Source organism: Protopterus annectens, chromosome 8.part0 (genome assembly GCF_019279795.1).
Source record: "Protopterus annectens isolate FY-2018-M chromosome 8.part0, PAN1.0, whole genome shotgun sequence".
Taxonomy (NCBI): domain Eukaryota; kingdom Metazoa; phylum Chordata; order Ceratodontiformes; family Protopteridae; genus Protopterus; species Protopterus annectens.
In genome coordinates, this window is record NC_056741.1 from 433,609,586 (window position 1) to 433,633,154 (window position 23,569).

Below are 23,569 nucleotides of genomic sequence, written 5' to 3' on the forward strand. Positions count from 1 at the left end.
GAGAGTAGCAGATGTGAGTGTCATGGATCCTTTTCTATCTGATTGTGAATGCTGCTATAGTTGCTGGTGGTCTATCAGGTATATATGTTTGTAGGGGCAGACTGAAAAATGTCCTGTAACACCTCAGGATTCCCAGTAGATTGTGATTGTGGCAGTATATGTCAGTGTAGTGTGTGATTGGCAATCAGGATATGTTTGTTCAAACAGTTGTTATACTCTAGATTTCAGTTGGGATACTGGTATGTTGCTGTGACTGTGGTGCAAATGGTTGTGGGTGGATAATTTCCACCGATCTCTGCTTTTCCTTACAGTTACATCCCTGTAGTGCATGATACATTTGCAAACACATGGGTAATTCCCCAGAGCTGATTTGGGGTAGTGTTGTGTTGGTCTGACTGTAGTTCAAAAGGTGCTGGGTGACATGGTTGGCAGCTCTCAGTTGCTTTTCTCTTCTGTTACATGACTGCAGTTATACCTCTCCACTGTCCAGATGTCTATACACTGTCCACATGCGTGGCTCATATGTTTGGTCTATTTCCCATAACAGTTGTGGGTTTCTGACAAATCACTGTGGTGATGTGAGCATTGACATCAATAAATGATGACAACCATTTGTGTTTCAGACCTGGAATCTATCAGAAAATATATGTTAAAACACACCATGCTACTCTAGCAGACTGCTACGTGTATAACAGCCATATTCCAAATATGTCACTATTGTTTGCCCTTTGTCCCCCCACTTGGTTAGGCTTTTTGCAGATGTCTTGCAGTAAGAGGTTGAGTATATATGTGTATATATATATATATATATATATATATATATATATATATATATATACATATAGGCACACTATATAATTCCAAAACTCTGAAATAACGAATTTCAGAATCCCGAGATTATATAGCCGAAAGTTTTATATACCAAAACACCAGAAGCATGAATTTCAAAATCCCAATGTTTGGAGATGTTGAAGTAGCACTTCTGGTGTTGCGGTTTGTGAATGGATAGGTGGAAGTTCAGGTAATTATCTATGTGTAAGTGTGTTGGTTAGGGGCTTTAGTGTGTGTCAGTGTGTGTTGTGACTGTGATGTGTGTGCGTGTGAGGGGAATGTAGGTGTGTGGTGGTGTTTTCATGTGTGTCTGTGTAGTGTGACCTTGGAGATAGTATATTTAATTAGGGGGGTGTGGGGGTGCAGGGGACCTTGCCCCCCTGCTTGTATGTAGTGTAGGTTTGCATGTTTGTGTGTTGGGGGAAGGCGTGTGTATGTGAATGTGTGTGGTGTATGGTTAGTGTAGTGTTTGCAATTTTAAAATTCGTGCTTCTGGGGTTTCTGGATTGTAAGGTTTTGGCTTTATGATCTCAAAATTCTGAAATTCGATATTTCAGGATTTTGGGATTATAAAGTGAACCTATATATATATATATATACATGTGTGTGAGTGTGTGTGTTTGTGTGTGTGTGTGTGTGTCTCTCTCTCTCTCTCTCTCTATATATATATATATATATATTTATATGTATGTATGTATATATATATATATATATATATATATATGTATGTGTACACACACACGCACACACACACACACACATATATATATATATATATATATATATATATATATATATATATTTCCCTTATGTTGAATGACTGTTGTACATGATAGATTTGTAAAAGCATTACAAATTCCCACAGCTCAGATGGTGTTGCTGCGATTGTAGGTTCAAGACTGGGTAGTGATGAAGTTTTTTCATTAATGTTAAATGATCAGAATGCATGATATGTTTGTAAAAGCATTACAAATCCTCACAGCTCAGATGATATACTGGTATGTTGCTGTGATTGTAGTGCACAGCATCCTGGGTTTGAGACTTGGCCGTGCTGATTATTTTGTTGCTGGGCAGAACAAGGGCTGATGGAGACAGAGTGATTAAAGCACTTTTCAGTGGTTGTAAGCAGATTTGCTCAGTTTTGTGCAAATCTAGGTGATGCTAACAGATGGTTAAGTCCTCTTAGCTTCGCTTACTCCCGCTTACTCCTGCTTATACCCGCACTAATTTTAATTAAAGAAAAGAAAAAAATAGGGATAGGAAAGTGGTGAAATGGGGGCAAGCAGGGGGTAAAACATTAGGAAAACCAGCTAGGGATGTGCAGGACAGGTGTAGGAAAGGACTATAGGTCTACATTTCTACTGCAGCAACAGCTGTGACTGATGTTGAAAATTTGGGATTTTCAGCCTCACACCCCACAGGGGAGGGGTGTTGGCAACATACATCTGTAGGGTAATTTCAGTGTTGATTGATTTATGTCACTGGATATGGGGTGAAATGTAGGGCTATGTATGGGGCAATGATTTTTTTTGTGGGACAGATGCCCTTTTTTTTTATTAAGGTGAGAGTGGGATGTTGGGGAAGGGTGGTAGGTATGCTTGGGGAGGTAGGTTGGGAAGGATAGGTTGCATTCATAGACAGACAAGACACATTAGACAGCAGACAGGGGTGGTATATGACACATGAGGGGGGTAAACACCTTGGACAGGTAGGGTCATTAGAAATCAGAGGCCCATGAGCCCCCAAATGGATACAGTGGGACTGCGGTCCCCACCCATGGGCAGTCACCACTGCACCTTCACGGCCCCAAAGGTGGCTGTGCTGGGGGCTGGACAACAGAGGCAGCCTGCCCCTCCAGGTGCCCATGCGGCCCTCCATCTAGTGCAGACGTCCATCCAACTCGAAGCGGATGACACTGTGCACCATACCCCGAAACTTGCTGTGGGTGACAGGCTCCTCTTCATGCCTGGGGGATGACCCCGTATCCTGGGGTGGTTCCACCTGAAGGTGGTGCAGGACCAGTAGATGAGGAAGTTCCAGGTTGGGTTCCAGACATGTTGGGGCCCAGTGCCATGGCCAGATGGGGTGGGACAGGTGGATCTGCCGGGATCTGCCTTCTCAAATGTGCTATGGTGTTGAGGTTATCCAAGATATATTGGTTAGTCATAAACAAAACATTTTAAAATTAGTTACAACAGCATACATGGGTATTACAAGTAATCAAAACCAATAGATTTGAAACAGTTGCATAGCAAATGGAACACATGCATACATGGAGCAACAGTAAGCATTTTAACAGCATGCAAGTTACATTGACAGCAGCAGGCCACCAATAATAGTATATGAACAAGGTATATTAATAAGCAACCGTTAAATATATAAACAATAATAGAACACATGTCCCAACAATAGGTTTTGAGAACAACATACACATAGTGTATGAATAATAATAATTGATGCAGATGAGGGGTGGGGGAGAGAAAAAAAGTCCATTAACAACTGTATAAGCTTCCATTTTTCACAACAGTACTACTCAATACTCTGCAGGTCTGTCCTCACTTTACATTGACCTATGGCCCATAGCTTCTATAGCACATGTATACCCATTAGACTGTCAACCTGTAATGGTGTGGGGTAGACTGGGAGGAGAATGGATACATTACTGGAGGGGGCTTGTACATGTCAGGGTTACATGGTTGACAGAGAAGGGGTACCCTGCACTGATGCTGCGTGAGTCTGCTACTGGAATACTTCCCTTGATTCCTATCTGTGTCCAATGTTATTGGCAGCCGTGACCACTAGCCATGATGGCATGACAGTTGAGGGACATGTATCAGGGAGAGTGCATGGTGTATGTACCTATCCTGCTGTCATTTGCAGGCCTATGGGTTTGGACAGTGGAACAGTTGTACATGGTTTGTTAGTATACCCTTCATACAGCTACTACACACATTTCTTTACCTGTAAGACCTGTGGAGAAAATATCTGTTAACACTTTCTGACTGTTTCTACAAATATTCAGGATTTCTTTAGTGTATGTATGCACACATCTTAGTACCACTCCCTGGATTTGAACTCTGTCTGGGTGTGCTAAAATGAACAACAAGGCCATTGTCCATCACACTAAGCTACTGGGAAAATGATGTCTCTTGCTTGACTGATGTCTGCCTAATAATCTCTGGGTTAGACAGTCTAACCTTGTAATCCTGACATTCATACATGGCAGATAGTTATTGTACTGTGTATTAATCCTTTGAGATAATACAATCTGGACTGCAAAGGTTAACACAAAAATGCAATGCTGCAGGGGATACACTATAATACTGTAGACATTACTATTCTGGTTTCAGAACTTAGTGCATGCAATATTTCATATTTCCTTTATATCTTGTTTTACAGCTCCACATTCTACTGTTTTGCATACTAGTTGGTTCTCAGAACAGCCTCAGTTACTTCATGCTGTGAATACCATATTTGCTGTGAAGAACCTGTACACATTCTATTTCTACAACAACATACCAGAGTAAACAAAAGTTGGTGTTATACATCTTTATTACAGTGAAATGACACTTTTATTAATGAATATCTTGTGGATCAATATTAGTGTGACAAACGTCATTTATTCATTAGGCACAGTACACACTATTCCTTCTACTTTATGCCACTATATACTGCAAGATAGATCTGTACACACCAGCCTGTTGGCACCTCCGTGGCAGTCTGTCTGCATGATCGTCAATGTTACTAGCCCTCTCTGCTTCAGCTGTAGGGGCAAGAAACAAACATTATGCATACCTATCACATACTCAGGCTAGAATCTGGTACACCTATAGCTGTGATATTTACAAACTGCTGGAGCATGTTTGTCCTGAGCATCTTGGATCCATTGGGCCAAGAGTGCCCCCTTCCTCATCCTTAGGTCAGCATAGTGATGCTGTACCTGCTCACCAGTTTGGGGGATACCAGTAGCACTGGTGAGGTTGCGTGCCAGATGGTCCCAGGCCTCTGTTTTATACTGTGAGCCCTGGAACTGGCCCTGTAGCAGTCCATCGTCATGCTTTGATATGAGGAGCCCAGTCATGTCCCTGGTCTCCAAAATGCCCCAGCTCTGCACCCGGAAGCATGAGCTCTCTCCAACACCTGACATGGTTCTTGCAGAGATCAGACTACAACAAGTTATGGCTGTATTCCCACCTGTGTGGTTTAAATAAGGCCATATTATTGCCTTGTGCTGTCATTGGACCATTTTGAAAATGCTAAGCTCAGCTAAGTGGTGCACAAATCTGCTAAGATAAGTTGAATAGTGCTTAAAGGGGTAAATGCTGAGCACTGCTTAACAGTGCACAAATCCGATTAGCTGAGCTAACTGCTGCTTAGAATGTATGTCTAAGCAATGCTTAAACTGGCTAGGCAGAGCTGAGCACTGCTTAGCATTGCTCAGTTTTCATTTAAAAAAATATCAGGATTGTAGATTAATTCATTATTATCATATCATTAAGTGTATATAATTTACTTTACATGACACCCCCCATGTGCTTTGATTACATTACCTTGGGGTGTAACTAAACTGTATGGGACACTTGTGTATACATAGGTGATTTCACATGTTATATGCACTCACAGCTACACTACCCTGGGTGACAAATATCACTTACTACATTATTTAACATAAAAAAATAATTTTAACAATGCTTTTCCATGTAAAAATAAAGTGCCTGTCTTGGTACACAAACCGTGAACACCTGCATGCAAAGCCAGGACTCTAATCACTACACTATCTCATCACTGAGAATTTAGCTATACATTTGTATTTAGCTGTTATGAGATATTTAAGCAATGCTGAGAAGAGGGCCCTAATGAGCAAACCCACTCAGCTATGCTTAAACATATATTAGAATGGAAAAAAAAAGGAAATTAATAGAACCACTTTATTTAAATGTATTAGTACTCCTTGTCAGTCACAGTAAGGGCAATTGTAAGTGGACAAATAGGGATAGATTTTAAATATTGCTCTTAACCTAGAAAGTTGATAGAATAATAGATTTTGCATTTTGCATTAGCATGACTTTTTCGACGGATGTAGAGTCTTAAATTCAAATGTTTATCATTATTTAATGACTTCAGTCGTCTGCTATTTGCCAGGCAGGGACAGATATTTGGAGGAACACACCAAAAACATGAAGCAGCATACCTCTCAACTGTACAGATTTTTGCAGAATGTCCAGCTTCTTGCCTCATATTTTTGGTCCATTTTTCATATGAATTTGGTTTTCTAGAAAATCACTGGCAAATCACTCGGGGTTTAAGTTAGAAAATAATGACAAACATTTCAGTTTCAGACTTCATACCCTTCAGAAAATCAGTGCTAATGCAAAGCCTGTTATTCTATCAACTTTCCAAGTTTGTAAGGGCAATATTTAAAAAGTGTCCCTATTTTTGGGCCTTTGTCCCCCCCCCCCATTATTTATGGCTTTGTACAGATTTCTTGCTCTAGGAGGTTGAGAGGTATATGAGGCAGGTATCTGGACATTGTGAAAATCTGTGCAGTTAAGGGGTATGGCCATATGACTCTTTCGCAATGCAGGGGGTGTGTGGCAGTTCCTGTCAGACACCGCCTATATTGCTTCCTAGCCAGACGTCCTGCTTTCAGTGCCCGCTGACACTGAAAGCGCTTGGAAAGTGCCATACGGCACTTTGACAATGCAGGGGGTGCACCACCTGCATTGCTTCCTATCCAGACTTCCTGCTTTCAGTGTCAATATGGCACTTTAACAATGCAGGGAGTGTGTGACAGTACGTGTCACACACCCCCTGCATTGCTTCTTATGCAGACTTCCTGCTTTTAATGTCCGCGGACACTGAAAGTGCTTGGAAAGTGCCGTACGGGACTTTGATAATGCAGAGGGGGTGACAGTACCTGTCACACATCCCCTGCATTTATTTCATGATTTCCTGTTTATTTCAGTGTCCACGGACACTGTTTTACTATCATATTTGCTTTTAGTATCCGTGGACACTGAAATGCATTTACAAAGTGCTGTACGGCACTTTCTGAGTGCATGGGGGTGTGTTAGATGTGCGTGCACTACTTAAACATGCCCTGCACTCAGTAATGCTCATTAGCCTTAGCAGTAGCATGCCTTCATGAATATGCAAGGTGCACTGCTGTTAAAGCTATGTGGAAATGGACACGGTTCACTCCGTGCAGGAATAGCACTATTCCTGCATGAAGTTTATTGAATCCTGGGGTATGATTTATCACTCGCTAAAAAGCAGGTGTATCACTCATAGTAAGTTATTTTAGGTACATTTGGTTATCTAGGGGGTATATTTATGTCACCTAACACATTTGAAAGATAAGCGATTTGTTCCATTATATGGGATTCCAGGCTAAACTCTGTAATGAGAGGGTTTGTATATACTTAAAGAGAAAAAATGAAGATTGCGTTTAGAATTTCTGTGTTCTTGCTGCAGTTTTAGGTTATGAGACTCCTAATGAAGAATATTAGAAATATGTTAGAATTAATGTATATAGACTTTTATAAGGAAAAGAAAGCCAAGAAAAGAAAACTTATACATGAGGAATCTTGATTTAAATGTGATTTTATATTGATATTATGGATTTACACAAAAGGAAAAAATAGGAAAGATTTGATTAGTTTTTGCATATTTGTAGTTCTATGGTTAGCCAGCTGTAATGCAGTTTTATATTAAAAAATAGTAGGATGAGTATAAAAATTAAGAAGGAAATTTAGATATAGTTGTGGATGAAAGGGTGGGTGGTTAAAATAATTCACATTTATCCTATTTGCTTTTGTTTAATAACAAATATGTAAAATTATTTAATTGGTTTATTTCTATCGATTTCAATTGAATTGTAAATACTTTGTGTGTTTTAGTATTTACCAAAGAACAAAACTTTCTTTGATAAGTGCCATGGGATCTTTTATAGCCACCTGCACTAATAACAACTTAGGCAAATAGGACCTGGGTTTAACATCTCTTCCAGATGATGACATGCTTATAAGTGCAAACCCCAACTCCCATGCCACACTGCAGTCTCAGTGCTAGAAAATGAATCCAGGCACTAGATACAGGAATTGAACCCACAGCCGTCTGATCTTCTAGCAACAAAGAGGAGTGTACTACTTATTGAGCCACTTCTACTGAGGCATTGCTCCTCCAAGGGGAGACATTCATTAGAAATGTGTTTCTCTAGCATTGCAGACATGAGTTTTGATGGTTTGTGTAGGATGAGTTACAGTATGATCAATGAGCCAAATGCATGTAACCCAAATTGTAACCATGTTGAAAGTTGACTCTGATAAAATATACACCCACCCCATTCCAATTAATACAACCCATTCATTCTCTTCTGTGATTAATAGAAAAATGCCATGTCAAGCTGTTTTTTGCTGGGCCCAAACACAAGCTTATTACAATTAAAATAAAGGCATACAAAATAATAAAATGACATCAACTATATAAAGTATTTGCATAGCAGACATAAAAACAAACAGATGGATATTCAAACATGGCCCACTGCACGTTTCAGCCTCTGGTGGATCTTGTCTGGTATATGGAATTGATGTTCATGAATGGGACTGTCACTCCTGACCAGAAGTAGGAGGCATGCACAACATACATTGACAAAGTGTACCAGACATCCATTAATAAGATGGTATAGCAGGACACTCCTTTATCAAGATAAAGTACCTTGTGACCAGTATAGTATTGACATGTGCCATCCTGTGTCTAAACCATGTCCCTCTGTACCACATGTCATGCTGAAAGCCAAACCCCATTAAGGTTTGTATTGAACACAATATTGTACTTGTGTGTTTGGATTTACAGACACTGTAAGTCCCTTTCCAAAGGCAGAAAGTCATCTGAGGTAGCAGGGTACACTATAAGGCAGTCTGTGCACCCTGTAACATGTGAAGACAATCTCACTAGTGTTTGGGGCTGTTTGAAGAATTCTGTTCTGTGGTAAGTTTCTGGTGACAAGGATGAAACATGTATTTCAAACGATGAATAGCAGCATGCAACACACACACACACACACACACACACACACACACACACACACACACACACACACACACAATTCCATCAATTTGTATATATTTTAGGTAAGGGAAGGAAGAACAGCTGATGGCGAATGAAAAGTAGGATGCAGATTTCAGAGAAGAAAATGGAGTAAATATAATAAAGTTAACTTGTAGGTGACTAAGGAGGTGACGAGAGGACAGAAAAAAGATTAAAAGGGCAGAATAACTGAGAGTATAACATAGGTGGATCCAGAATGGTGCTGAAAGGAAGGCAACCTCCTCCTTTTGGGAAAAAAGCTGCTATTTGTCCAACACAAAAGCAAGCAATTTATCAAACTAGGTCACCCATTTTTGTAACTTTCTGGATCCATTACTGTACAGTGTAATATTTGAGGGTGGGGGTAACAAGAAAAAGAGTTGAGTAATAAATACTGTAAGGGTAGAGGGGTAGAGATGAACTAAACAAACACATTTCTTACAGTGTAAAATTACTACTACAGTGTAAGGACATAGTGTATCTGAATCAGTTTGTTGGTTTGGGTGAAAAGATAAAAAAAAAAAAAAAAAAAACGCTGAAGAAAGCAAAAAAAAAAAAAAAAAGACTTTAATTAGCACTTTTGTCTGAACTTATTAAGACTTCATCTGTTTTAGTGTCTACTACTAGTTTGTACCATCTCATTTGTGCTGACATATGCTGTTTAGGTGAAACAATAGTGCATTGTGATAACAGTTATAATTTAGACTAGTTTGATGATTCTTCTGCAGTGTAAGCATTTATTCTGGTTCAGGACTAAATTATAAACTTTTTGAACACATTCTTGCTGGGTAGATTTTTTCCAGTCTAAATGCAAAGACAATAAAGCATGTACAACTCTGGAGATATCCTCTGCTTGTATGAGGCATTTTATTTAGATAGCATCCCTTAGATAAAGCTAAGAGGATCTTCCTGTACAACTGTCATGTGACCATGGGTAAAATGTGATCACAGGTATAATTATAAAGATTCACATTTCTGACATAAAAATAAGCCTGTTACTTCCTTCATTGCAGTGAAGTGCAGGGTGGCATGGTAAAATTAATACTCATTGCTTCAGTCTTTTGTGAATTTAACATAAAACAGCTGACTACTTCATATCCAGCCAAGGAAAGTATCCAGGCTTTCTGTAAGTATTTTCAGGGAAGACACTCATGCCCTAAAGGGAGAGATTTAATTTGGTATCATCCACATATGAATGATGGCTGAAAATCCTCTTTGAATAACTTTTAGTCATACCATTTGTATTTTGAGTAAGTATCCAAACATGGAGCATGGTGGAACCCTATAATGAAGAGGGTAGCTCAAAGATGATTTTGTTCCAGAAAAATCCTCTTTGTGTCTCTGAAAAGTATGAAGGAAACCAACTAATGCTTGTTGATGACAAACCACTTTTGGTCTAAAGGTTGTTCAACAGGATCGCATAGTCCAAAGTATCAAACATTTCTGAGCAAACATGGAAGACCAAAATGAATAGCAGTGTTGGTTTCTTGAGTGTAGCAGATCACTAACTATTCTAATGAATGAAGTCTGTCTATTGCATTTCATCATGAACCTGGGCTGATAAAAAGGTTGAAGAGGTTCAGAGAAATTAAATAAGACTGAAGGTGTAGAATAACCAATTACCTTCTCCATAATCTTACCAATAATAGGGAGGATTACAGATGGATCAGTAATTATCAAGGCTAGGCCAATACAAAGTTGGTTTCTTAAGAATGGAGTAATTAAGGTTTCTGTTATAGTGAATGCAAAATCTCCAAGTCTTAGTGGAAACCTGACTTTTTTGAGAATAAGTGACCCCAAGAAATCCAGGTAAGATGGAAATAAATTAGTATGACAAGGGTGCAGCTCATGTTTTGGGGGGTGCATACCTTGGTCATAGCCTTGAATCCAGGTTATTCAGAAATAAATGGGTCTATATTATAACATCGAAGTCTTACAACTTCGAATGTTATAATATCGAACCCAGTAGAGCGAACGCTGGAAATAGCAAAGCTGCAGAACTCCGAATACTTTCCTAGGGAAAGTATTCAGTGGGCCATTTCTGCAGCATCGCTATTTCCTCGACTGTGGAGTGAAGGTTGTGGACCGGGTTAAGGTAAGTGTGTGAACAAAGGTGAGGGTGCGATTGGGCGCGGGTTAGGTGAGTTAGGGTTAGGGCACTGGTCAGGTAAGTGTGCGATTGTGTGGACGTGAGGGTTAGGGTGGGGTAGATGAGTTAGGGTCAGGGAGCGGGTAAGGTGAGTGTGCGATAGTGACGGACCTTAGGGATAGGGTTGGGTTAAGGTAAGTGGATAGCTAGTGGTGTATGTAAGGTTTAGTGTAGGATTTTGTGAAGTGTGTGTGTGTGGATTATTTATTTTGGTGTGCTTGTGTTGTGTGTATGTTTGTCAGAACAGCAAATTTTTTCCCTGGGAAAAAATTTGCTATTCTGACTGTTCGATTTTCTGGTGTTTCACTCTACTGGGTTCGATATTATAGCATTCGAAGTTGTAAGACTTCAATGTTATAATATAGACCCGAAATAAATACATTCACAGCATGCAGATTTCAAAATTAAAAAATAAATACAATTGGAACAGAGTGGAGTCAAATGCTGGTTCTTTGGGAAAGTTATACCCTGATAAGTTTAATATTACCTTCAAAGGTGTGATTAGCTGCTTTATAATGTGAGGTTAAAAATGCCCTTCAATTGATTAAACAGGCACAATCACACCACATACAAATACAAAAAAGCACAGCAAGTCATTCAGATGCAGAAAATAATCTTCCTGGAAAAGAGCAGCTTCTTCTTATGAGTGATTTCCCCTAATACACAGAAAAAATATTTCAAAAGCTAAGTCTGTCTTCCAACAGCACAATTTGCCTCCATTGATGCTACACTTTAGAAGAGGAGTAGCTACGGTGACTAAATGTATCTGTAAAGTCTCTCTCATACAATTTCTCGCTACTGTTACTGCTTTAAGGCTGGAGACTTGTTAAATTACAGTAAAAGAATATTATATTTTGTGTACAGCAATTAAACAGCTACATGTAAGGAGCTTTGCCCATGCCTCTTTTCATCTTCAATGGTACTGGTATTTAAGGAGAAGGAGATTTAAACCTAACTTAGAACTTATTTCCATTTTGCTTTTCTGGATAATAGTATGTTTTGTCACAGGAATCTTCATCACAGCCTGTCTCTGAAACTGGCAAACAGCAATTAACAAAACACTTTTTTCAAGCATTTTAATGGTTTTCTTGGGAGGGGGAGGCAATGGGAGACCCCTGTACCCTCCTACATAGCCAGCCTTAGGCATAGGCCAACTAGGGTGCCGCTCTAGTAGGGGCACTTTTCCAGTATTTATTTGGTGTAGCTAGACCAGGATGGGGGCACTGGGTGGTATGGTGGTGGGGGTGCAGTGGAGCCCTTTTGCCTAGGGCACCAGTTGACCTAAATCTGCTCCTGCCCTCCTATTAATAAAATATACCCCATTGCCACTGTACCTTTAAGCTCTAACATTTGATTATGCTCACACTTTGCTGTGGCCAGCTGTACTGCATATCTCTCAACTATCCAAATTTTTGCAGAATGTTTAGATTTTCGCCTCATATTTTTGGCCTTTTCCTCATAAAATGTGTGTGTTTTTAGTAAATCACTGAGGATTGAAGTCACTGAATAATGACATACATTTGAGTTTCATACTTCAAATCCTTCAGAAAATGAGCAAATCCTGTTATTCTAGCATCGTTCCATGTTTATAAGAGTACTATTTAAAATCTGTCCATATCTGTGGGCCTTTGTCCTCTCATTATTTTAGGCTTTGTCCAAATTTCTTGTGCTAAAAGGTTGAGAAGTATGCTGTATTGTAACGAGGTGATCCTTGACCAGAGGTACAATTCTTGTTTTTGTACATAATTTACATTTGCACTAATTACCCTTTTATGGATGAACTTGTAGGGTACTACATAACAACCTGTTCCATTATTGTGTGACTGTATGTAAAAGTAATACATCCCGTTCTTGTTCTGTTGTTTCATGGCTGTATGCAAAAGTAATGTATTCATTTTTATATGCATCTGAACTTAGATCTGATTTATGAAATGGTAAACATGCTTGGCAGGTAGAATGGTTTGTACTGCCAATATTTATATTTCATACAAATTTAGAAGAGCTGAAGGCTTTTTAGGCACAATGCTAAAGCAGAACAGGAAACACAAGAGACGGTCACGTGCATGGGTTAATATTTATTCTGCTGTCCTGCACTGTTATCAAATCATACAGTAAGTGCTTTCTGTAATATCTGTGGCAGCTGATCAGAGTTCCTTCACAACTGATAGCTTGGTTAGGTCATGCAAGTTCACCTTTAATTTCTTAAGAACAATGACAAAAACATTTTTCCTGCTGACTTTGGAAATACTGGAAAGCATCCAAAGTCCATTCAGGGAAACATCTATAGTCAGCTTTGTTTTCTTCCCTTATCCTGTCAGAATGTTATTGTACCTTGAAAGTGAATGGGTCTAATAGGCAAGAAACTGCCTACACACACACACACACACACACACACACACACACACACACACACACACACACACACATATATAAAAGGTACGGATGTATTTTTTAATGTTTTTACTAAAGTATATGTTGGCTGAAATATTTTGGGTAGGTTTAATTATTTTTATTCTTAATTAATACAAAGTCACTTACAGTTTATTACTCTAAATTCTTTGATATCTGTTTTAGACTCCATGCATAGTTCTTGTATGAAGAACAACATACTGAACAAGGTGTCAGTTTTTGTATTCTGTAGTTAGTCAAACAGGGAGTTTAGGTATATTTTCAGGGCTACTATTTGGGATACGATGAGGTAAATCTCCCCAACCTGTGTCATTAATGCTTGCTTTTTGGGGGATTGCATTGCCCATGGTATTCTTAGAGTTTTCAGTACCAACTAGCAGCAAGGGAAAAACTACTTCTGGTGTACTCCCAAATCCTTTGATTTAATGTAGTCCAGCATTAATAAATGAGTCGCGTGGATTTCCTCCGGGTGCTCCGGTTTCCTCCCACATCCCAAAGACATGCTGTAGGTGGATTGGACACTCTAAATTGGCCCTAGGGGTGAGTGCGTGCATGTGTGTGTGCCTTCTGTGGAAGGTTGGGCGCCGGGCTGGCAACTCGACACTGTAAAACTCCACTGCCAATCATGAGCGGACAGGTGATCCGTTGTGGCGACCCCTAACTGGAAAAGCCGAAAGAAGAAGAAAATTAATAAACGAGTTGTTCTTACTATTAGTTAGGATAAACTTATTTAATCTGAGCTTTGACACTGACATATTTGTTTCCATTTCACATTAATAGAATTGTTGCCTTTACCTTATATTCTTTCCATTTGTATGTCTGTAATATCAATAAGTATTTCAAAACTAGGGGAATGTTGTAAAACTATAATAATCATAATCATAATAGAAATTCTACAAAGATGATTAGACTGGTGGTTGACCCATACCTCTCAGCCTGCATAGTATAAAATGAACATATGTAATAACATGACTCCTTCCAGTTCCAGCTGGATTCTGGGATACAACCACTCAGAAACACAAGTTTAAAAAAATTGACTTACCAGTTAACAAGCAGTATAACAAAGGATAAGGTGTAAGTAACAAAATTTCACTAAGAAACAATTATTATCTCAATGATTGTCCTCCAGTGCATTTTATTGTGATATTCCTAGGGACAATGATAATATAAGACAGTGTGTACAGGAGTTCTAGCTGATCCCATTACCAGAATTTACTATATTCTGTTTCCCACACTTTCAGCACATACTGGGTAATTTTTATAGCTGTTTGCATCTGATGTTGCTATACTTATAGGAAAATACTCAGAATTCATGCTGAAAAGGCATTAAGGAACCTGAATAATTACAACTTGAATTGCTGAACCCTTCTGTTAGGTTGACCTCTCGTGCACGGACTGTTTTAGTAGTTACAATTCTCCTGAAATACTATTGAGTCACCTCCTGCTATTTCCTTCCATATTACTGTTCAGTGTTCTAGTTGTTATACTGGTGTCTTGTAACAAGAACATTGTTTCTTATTTGGGTGATGTAAGGTCAGTCTGACTCTGCTTACCTTTAGTCAGAATGTTTTTCTTAAACTGATATTTTTTCTTATTTTATTTTAAGTAAATCTATCAGAAATAGAACACCTATAAATTCATTTATGATGTACTAGTGAAAACATATTGCACATAACCTAAAGAGTGGGGCAAACTATTTTAATAATAAAGGATTTAATTTGCTATACTGTTTCCTTACTGTTCATCCTCAGCATAATGAAGAGCAAGCCAAGAACTGAGATGTATTAGGAATAAAAGCTAATATTTGGCAAAAAAGTGGCAAAAAGTCAAGGACAATGAGCCTTTAGACAGACTTAATGACTGAGAAAGGATGGTACTAAACATTTCAGGAACAATGTATATTTCAAACCATATTACGTGGTCTCAGCCTCTGGGCATCTATCCCTCCATGCCCATGTTAGCAATTGACAAAAAGATACATAATCCCTGAATGCAGTGATACATATACTCAATAGACCTTGATGGGTTCACAGGCCAAGTATTGCTTAAAAACAGCCTACAGCCTCCTTACATTGAAGTGGTTCTCACAGTTTCATATCAATCTTCAAAGCAATAAATCCTCATGCACAAAAGTATGCATTGCACCCATGGAATCAAAGATTAACAAGGAAAGAACTACAAAGAATGCAATTAACAGGCCCTACATGCCTTATTAAGTTGTTAATTATGCTATTCTCTTTGTGTTGTAGACTCCAGTCACATTGGCATAATGATTCTTGCTCATGAAATATGTATTAGAATACATCCATAAGCCCTACCTCATCTCACATACCTCAAATGCAGAACAAGCACTTTAAAAACTGAATTAACTGCCTCCCTGGATGGTAGGTAGACTTCTGGTTGCTTCTACAACTTTTACAGTCAGACACTGGAGTCCTTGGTCGGTAGTTGGCTCAGATTATTTAATTTAATATAATAATAGAAGCATAGCACCCCTGTATCATGGACAATATAGTACTTTACATTGCCATGGAATAAGACAGAAAGGACTGTTAAGGTAACCAGTTTTATCAATAACACTTGTAATGACAGTTATTAAGGCTGTCTATCAGTGAAAGTCAATTCAAGGCGAAAATGCCTGTGCCAAGAGTGAAATATAAGAAGTGCATACAGATAACATTGATATATATATATATCAATTGTGTTTGTAACGTGAACAAATCTAGCATATACCTGAAAATACAAGCATATCTTAACATCAGAAGACTTCTGTGCAGATAAATCTAAAGGAATCTCAATTCTCTGCACTCTACAAATACACAAGTTCTCTCACCTTCAAGTTCCCTAGCTACATGGTTACTTTGTTATAGTGTAGACTCATGCCTCTGAGCACAGTGAAGAAGCAAGTGAGGTGTAAACTCATTAGAATTGCTGAATACCAAACATTTGAATTTGTGTACCAGATGTAAACAGTGTTGGCACTACCTCAGTGTTTGTTGATAATGGATTGCAACTGTGAATGGTTAGTGGGAGGGGAAAGGAATACACGACAATTCAGACTCCCTACCTGCAGTGGGTGTGTCAGCTAGGATACACTTACAAAGTGTAGAAGTAATTGTAACAAGCTGTGAAATGGAAGTGAACAGCACACCTTTCTCAATTTCAGTGCACTAACAGCTAAACTCTACTTCCTTTAATGAAAAGTGTATTTTACTGTCATGTAATAATTATAATTATAATGTAATAATTAATAATTTTAAGGACAATGATACAAAATGCCCTATAGATTGCATGTGTGAGAATGCAGCAGAGATAAGAGAAGAATGAACACAATATAAAGAGAAAACAGAGCTGCACTGGTACAAACAATACTCATAAATGGGCGTTTGAACATTCATTGCACTAAATATGTAAGCAACACATGTACTAACACTAAGTAACAGGTGAGGAAGTACAAGTGTTATATGTCTTTATAATATTGCAGTGGAAATTGGACTTGCTTATGTGCACAATGATTTGCATTCCTGCTGCAAAGCTGTTTCTGTGGCAAAGAAAGATAAGAAACCCTTACTGTGTTTTGTATGTTCAGTAGTATAAGAGTTCGAATCCACAGTTGTGTAAAAATCTTTAATGTGTGTTGATATATTTTGTAATTTTTATTTTTGTTATTATAATATTAATATTTGCATGGTGCACAGATTAGCACAGCTTAGGATAAACATGGTGAAATGAAGAAATATAACTTACTTGTATGATAAAGACTGCATAAATTACAGCTGTGACTCAAGTGTATGTATAGCACACCTGATAGACATAATAAACCACACAGTATAGATTATCTGTAAATCATGGTTCAAGTCCCATATGTATCTTTTAATGTTAAAACTTAATGAATACTTGTTACCAGAGTAATAAATGTGTCGCATTTGCACATCGCTTACCTTTGCACATCTCTTACCTTTGCACAAACTTGGTCTAATGGCCCCATAAGAAACCAACATTCTAAATTTCAGAGCAGATGTATTGTTACCTCTTTTGCTTTCCATCTTGCAAACCCACTAAGTGGAATTGCGAGATGGTCAGTAACAGCTGCAGGTCCAGAACACCTGCAGACAGGAAGAATACATTCTCGATTTTGAAATGGATACACTGTTGCATCTTTTACTTTCCATCGCAAAAACATGCTAACTGGTGTTGGGCAGTGGTCAACAAGCTCCCACAACACCTGCAGATCCAGAACCCCTGCAGACAGGAAACAGAGAGTAGAAAATTTCAAAACAGATACATTCTATCAAGTATGGCCTGGCACCATGCAAACACATTAAGTGGCATTGCCTAGCTGTTCTTGTGGAAGCAGGTGTAAATGTAGGGCTGCAAAACAGGTGAGCCTGTGTTCCAGTCAAGCAAAGTGCAAAGTTTTATTCCTGTTGTCCCAGTTTACTTTATATTAAAATTAACATGAAAATAGTAATTAAACATAGAAATAACTATCTACAGCAGGTGCAATGAGCATACACAGGATATCAGATATATATTAAATGTGTTACTGTGAGTATCAGTAGAATTGTAGTTCTACAATTAAACATTTATTTTCTGAACTGTCATGTCATACACATACATGTTTAAGCAGTCAACTCTTTAATGTTTTTGTATAACTAATGAGCAGGTGTGACAAACAAGATCTCTGTTGCAATGAGCACTCTGCACATTAATACTTTAAAAAATACATTAGTCCAACCTTCCTGTGGCAACTAGTATAGGTTAATGCTCACAATACAGGTGAAGTAGGGTTCTAATCTACCATACCCCAATTTTATTAAAGCTTGTCCTCTCAATTTAAAAAAAAAACCAAATAATAAATATTTAAACATTCTGATGCCCACCGCTGCTGCCAATACATGATGGGGACCAATATGTGTCATCCCCATGCTGGGCCAGTAATCAAGGAGCCTGAATCCTCACCACTGACACTGGAGAGGGAAGTGCACCTGGAATACAAATGGATACATTAAGAATTTCCAGATGCAGACCTCTCTGCATCAAGTACATTTTCCCTTAAGAGCACACATGGAATGCATTCAGCTTGGGACTGGATGTCTCTATATCTGTCTCCCTCCAGATGCCCCAATAGGACTCCCCACTGGTACAGTTGTAGGGTTAGGTCCTTAGCCGAGTGTCAAAGCCAAGTCATCCACCACCCTCTCTGTAAACCCAGTGATTTCTGTCCCTACCCCAAGTAGCTTACACACACACACACACACACACACACACACACACACACACACACACACACACCTGAGAAAAACTGGCACAGATTACTTGCTCTACCCACCTTGCCCAGACTACAAGGTAGATTCACTGCCACTAGACACTCCACAATCAGCTACTCTAAGGCCCTTAACAAAGGGTATCCAATTATACTATGGAATAATTCACCAAGACAGCTAAGGCTTCTGGAGTGGCCCACACACTGTCACCAAATAAATGTAAGTACTCTCAAAGGTTAGATACTAGACCAGCCACAATAAAAGTTTTAAATATATTTAGTAATAAATAATACCAGAACATGAAAATACTGACTATATATTTACAGTAAACCACAGAGTTAAAATCACAGAAAATATTGAAAACAACATTGATGGACAGACTCATACAAATAAAGAAAAACAATCTCTAAACTAAGCTTCACTATATTCCTCACTGAATCTAAGACAATTTACTGTTCCCTAATAACTTACTTGGGCAAGGCAAGATGAAATACGTGAACAGTCTTTCTAGTCAGGCCCAAACACAATACTATTATTATTATATTATTATTATTATTATTATTATTATTATTATTATGTATTCTGAGATTACTCCCTGTGAAATGTAATATCCAAGATGACTTGCAGAATGACCTCATCTGGTCACCTGACTCTAGGTTCCCACAATATCTCCTTTTGAAGTTTGAGACAGGACTTTAGCAGTCTGCAATACACATTTAGAACTTTTATGGCCTTGGATGGCCTTCAGACTGCAATGATACTCATATACACATGAATGTATAAATCAGAACCTTGTCAGGTCACCCACCTACATGGTTAACTCCTCACTCTGTTATGTGTATTTATATATGATTCATGAGTATGTCTGGCAAGCACTTCTTCTATGGCAAGGATAAAAAAATCACCTATGTGGAAGAATATGTTTTGTCTCTTATGCATAGGTTCGAATCCCACATTGTACAAATTAATTTTATCAGTGTGTAAAGCCACACAAAAAATGTATCGGATCATACAATTTATGCCCCCAATACAGATCTGCAAAGTTAAATCACCTAACAGTTACAGCAGCAACCAACCCATAAACTAATGCCAACTGTCAGATTAACCTTTCTATTTAAAAAACTCCTTTCTTCTGTTTGGCACTGTTGCTCTTTGCTTAACATCATGCTAACATGGTTGGCATAGTTGTTTGGGTTTGTGCACTAGCAGTAAATGTGATAACATGAATTGGTGGGAAAGCACTATTAACTGTTGCTGTTTGCCCTGCACTGACATGTCCAGAGTAAGAAGGGAAAGTGCCAGATTTAGGGCTCAAAGGTGGGGTGTCAATGAGTCCAGTATCTGAAGGCTGTTGCAGGGGGGCTATACTGGCTCCCAGTGCAAGTCTGAGGCATGAAATAGTCTGGCCAAGTCTGTTTCCAGTGTGACTGGAATTCCATCAATGGAGAGCAATGCAGGTACCACTATAATGACCTCCAAAGGTGCAAGCAGGATGCACTCAACCAGTGGCTGGATGAGTTTAGGACTGCTGACATCCCACAGTTGAGTAAGTATACAGATAAAGAGAATTTATATTAGATAGAAAGCTGCATATAGGCAAGACTGGTATGCGTAATGCTCTTCTCTTGTTCTCCCTTTTCATTCTACAGTCAACCAGGAGATAATGGTGAACAGGGAATCCCATACTGAGCATTTAGAAAGACTGAGGGAAGCAAGGGGTTTTAATGCAGCACAACATAAGTATTATTTTAGATAAAGTATTGCTCTTCTATACAGTCATAGCAAATTAAGCATGCATATCTTAACTGTAAAATCAAGCCTGCATTCTTCAGTCTGTAGCTCAAGCAAACTGTAGGAGTTAACTGTAATGCTGTATTCAAATCCCACAAGTAATAAATATATCATAATATTATTTCAAAAGATTACATAATAATGGCAACAACATTGGTATATATGCCATGCTGTTTAACTATTCAGTATTGTTTGATCAAGCATATGTGCATTATATGCATATTGTAAGGATTACTTGGAGAAATTATCCATCATAGTTTGTACTTGTTAAAAAGTATATTTAATTATAAAAGTAGAATTATATTGTATTAATTTATTATGTGTCACATATGATGGTACTAATTTTCTCTTTTTTCCTCTTACACCAACCCTATCTCTCACTTTTTTTATTTTTATATGTGCATTTACAAAGTTTTCATGTCTTCCCTTTCTGACAACTCACAAAATGCTTTAGAGCACAGGGAGGTAGGCCAACCACTGTGGCTCAGCCAGCTCCTGCTCCACTTCCTCCTGCACTGATGCTCAGGACATCTGGGACCGAACCTGGCAGTGCTGCCTCTGCTTCACTGGCACTATCTGGGCCCTCCACATCAGGTAGCATTATCTCAGCAGCTGGTGATGTGGTATCCTCTGGGATTAGTGGCAGAGGTGGGGATCTTGTCACCCACCAGGCATTGCCAGGCTTCGTGAGTAAGGTCGTGCACAGCACCATTGTTACATGCCTATGCTGGATGAAGAGGATGCTGTCTATTATGGTCCATAGAAAAAAATATCAGGCACTCCAACAGCCAGCAGAGTAAGGGAAGTATGATGACAGATCTACGTGTGAGGACTAGATTCTTGCTGTCCCCATGTTTGACAGGCATGGGCATCCGATGTCCCCTCCCTATCCCCAATCATGTTGTCCCTCAGCTTGTTGTGTCCCTCACTGTCCCTGTGTTTTGTGTTGTTTATTTGCATCCGCTTTCTTACCTGCCCCACTTACCTGACCTAGAAATACCTACATCCCTTACCCAGCATTCCTCTCTTACTGAAATAAAAAATAAAAAAAATGGCATCTGTCCCACAAAAAAATATTGTCCCATACATAGCTCTCCACTTTGCATAGGTGTCTTCTCAACACACTTGATTTGGTCTAATTGGCTATACAACATGACTGCATTGTTGTCACCCCTCTTTGTTGAGGTGACAGTCCAAATTCAGCTAATATTCTATACATATTTTCATTTTACACTGCTGAAGAAGTGGATAGCTATGGTACTTTCCTACCTCCCTTCTGCACATTCCTATATTGTTTTCCTTTTGCTTTTCCCCTGCTTGCCCCCCATTTTACCACTTTCCTATCTACCCATTTTAACACCTTTAATCCTGTCAAAAAATAGAATCACACACTAGACACGTATGTGAAAACAACTCAATGAAGCCATTCACGTTTTACCCTCTGCGTTTGTATGGAGTTTGGCATCATGCAACAATAGTATGGTTATCTCTGTGCAATGCTGTTTAAACACACTGCCCTAAGGTAACACACAGTGAAAGTAGAATAACAAATTATTTCATTACATTATGCATACATATTTAAAAGTATTAGATACAGCTGTATTCGAGCCCTGGATCATCTCTGCTCAAAATAAATATCTCCGTGCACAACTACCTGTTGCTGTAAAGTCAGCTAAGTAGCAGGTGTGTTCCTTACACTCAGTACTATCCAAAGTGCTGACTGCTGTGCCTCTCCATGTTGCGTATTTGCATGGAGGTAAGCAAACCAATAGAACTGTCATAATTTTATCAATGAAGCAGATTCTCACATTTAATCATTGCTTGTCAACAGGGAAAGCAGTATAAATGTGTATCTTGCATGTGTAAGCACTTTGCATCAATCTCGCAAACTCACTGCTCAAAGGTGCACTATGGAAAGTTCATATTAGCATGCATTACTTATGTTTACTGCCCATTTAATCTTCATCCCATGAACGTACATGTAAAAACACAACCAAAGGGAAAGCACTTATTAAGGAAAGAACACATATTTACTCTGTAGTCATGTGTTAACTTTACCCATGCACTTGAAACTTGGTCTCTCAGTACTTGTTCCCAAGTATATCAACTACAGTACAGAAATAAATAAAAAATACTTTCTTATATAACATGTATATCTTTATACTGACAATACACATTTAGATTTTCCAATACTTATAGTAATGTGGACAGCTGTTTGCATATAGTTTACAAAGCTGTCTCTTAAAGTATACCTGTACATTGGAAACACAACAACAAATGCTACACTTTACATGCTCATCAATCTGGTAACATGAAGAACTTTAATATTGTGACAGCCGTACATGTCTAGCCATCCATTTCATAAAGGCTTTCCAACATATTCTCTCAAACATCCAGTGATGATGTCATCCACTATAAATTGTACAACAGCATTGTAAATGTCAGACTTGTGCTGTGGCACTTGTGTTTAGTGCTGAGTTCTGTAGCTGGTATATCTTGTTGAGTAGGGGTTCTAATCTCACTATGGTCAAATTGTGTATGTGTGTCTAGTCTGTGTGTCTAGTCAGAAGAATGCAACTGTGTATTTTACAGTCATCAGTACGATCCTGCTACAGCATTGCATAAGTCAGACTTGTGCTGTGGCGCTTGTGTTAATTTACTGACTTCTGTAGCTGGTGTACCTATTTAGATAGGGGTTCTAATCTCATTGTGGTCAGGATGTGTGTCTAGTCCGAAGAACTTAACTAAATATTCTACAGCCATCAGTAGAATCCTATGGAGTACCAGTATTTTGACAGTTGTACATGCCTACACATCCATTCAATTCAGGCCTCACAACATCTTCTCTCAAACATCCAGTGGTGATGTCATCCACTGTAAATTGTCCTGCAGCTTTGCAAAAGCCAGACTTGTGCCATATCACTTGCATTAAATACTGAGTATTCTAGTCAGTGTACCTTAGTTAGGTAAGTGTTCTGATCTCAGTACCACCAACTTGTGTGTTTGTTCAGTTGGTTGACATTCAAGAGACCAT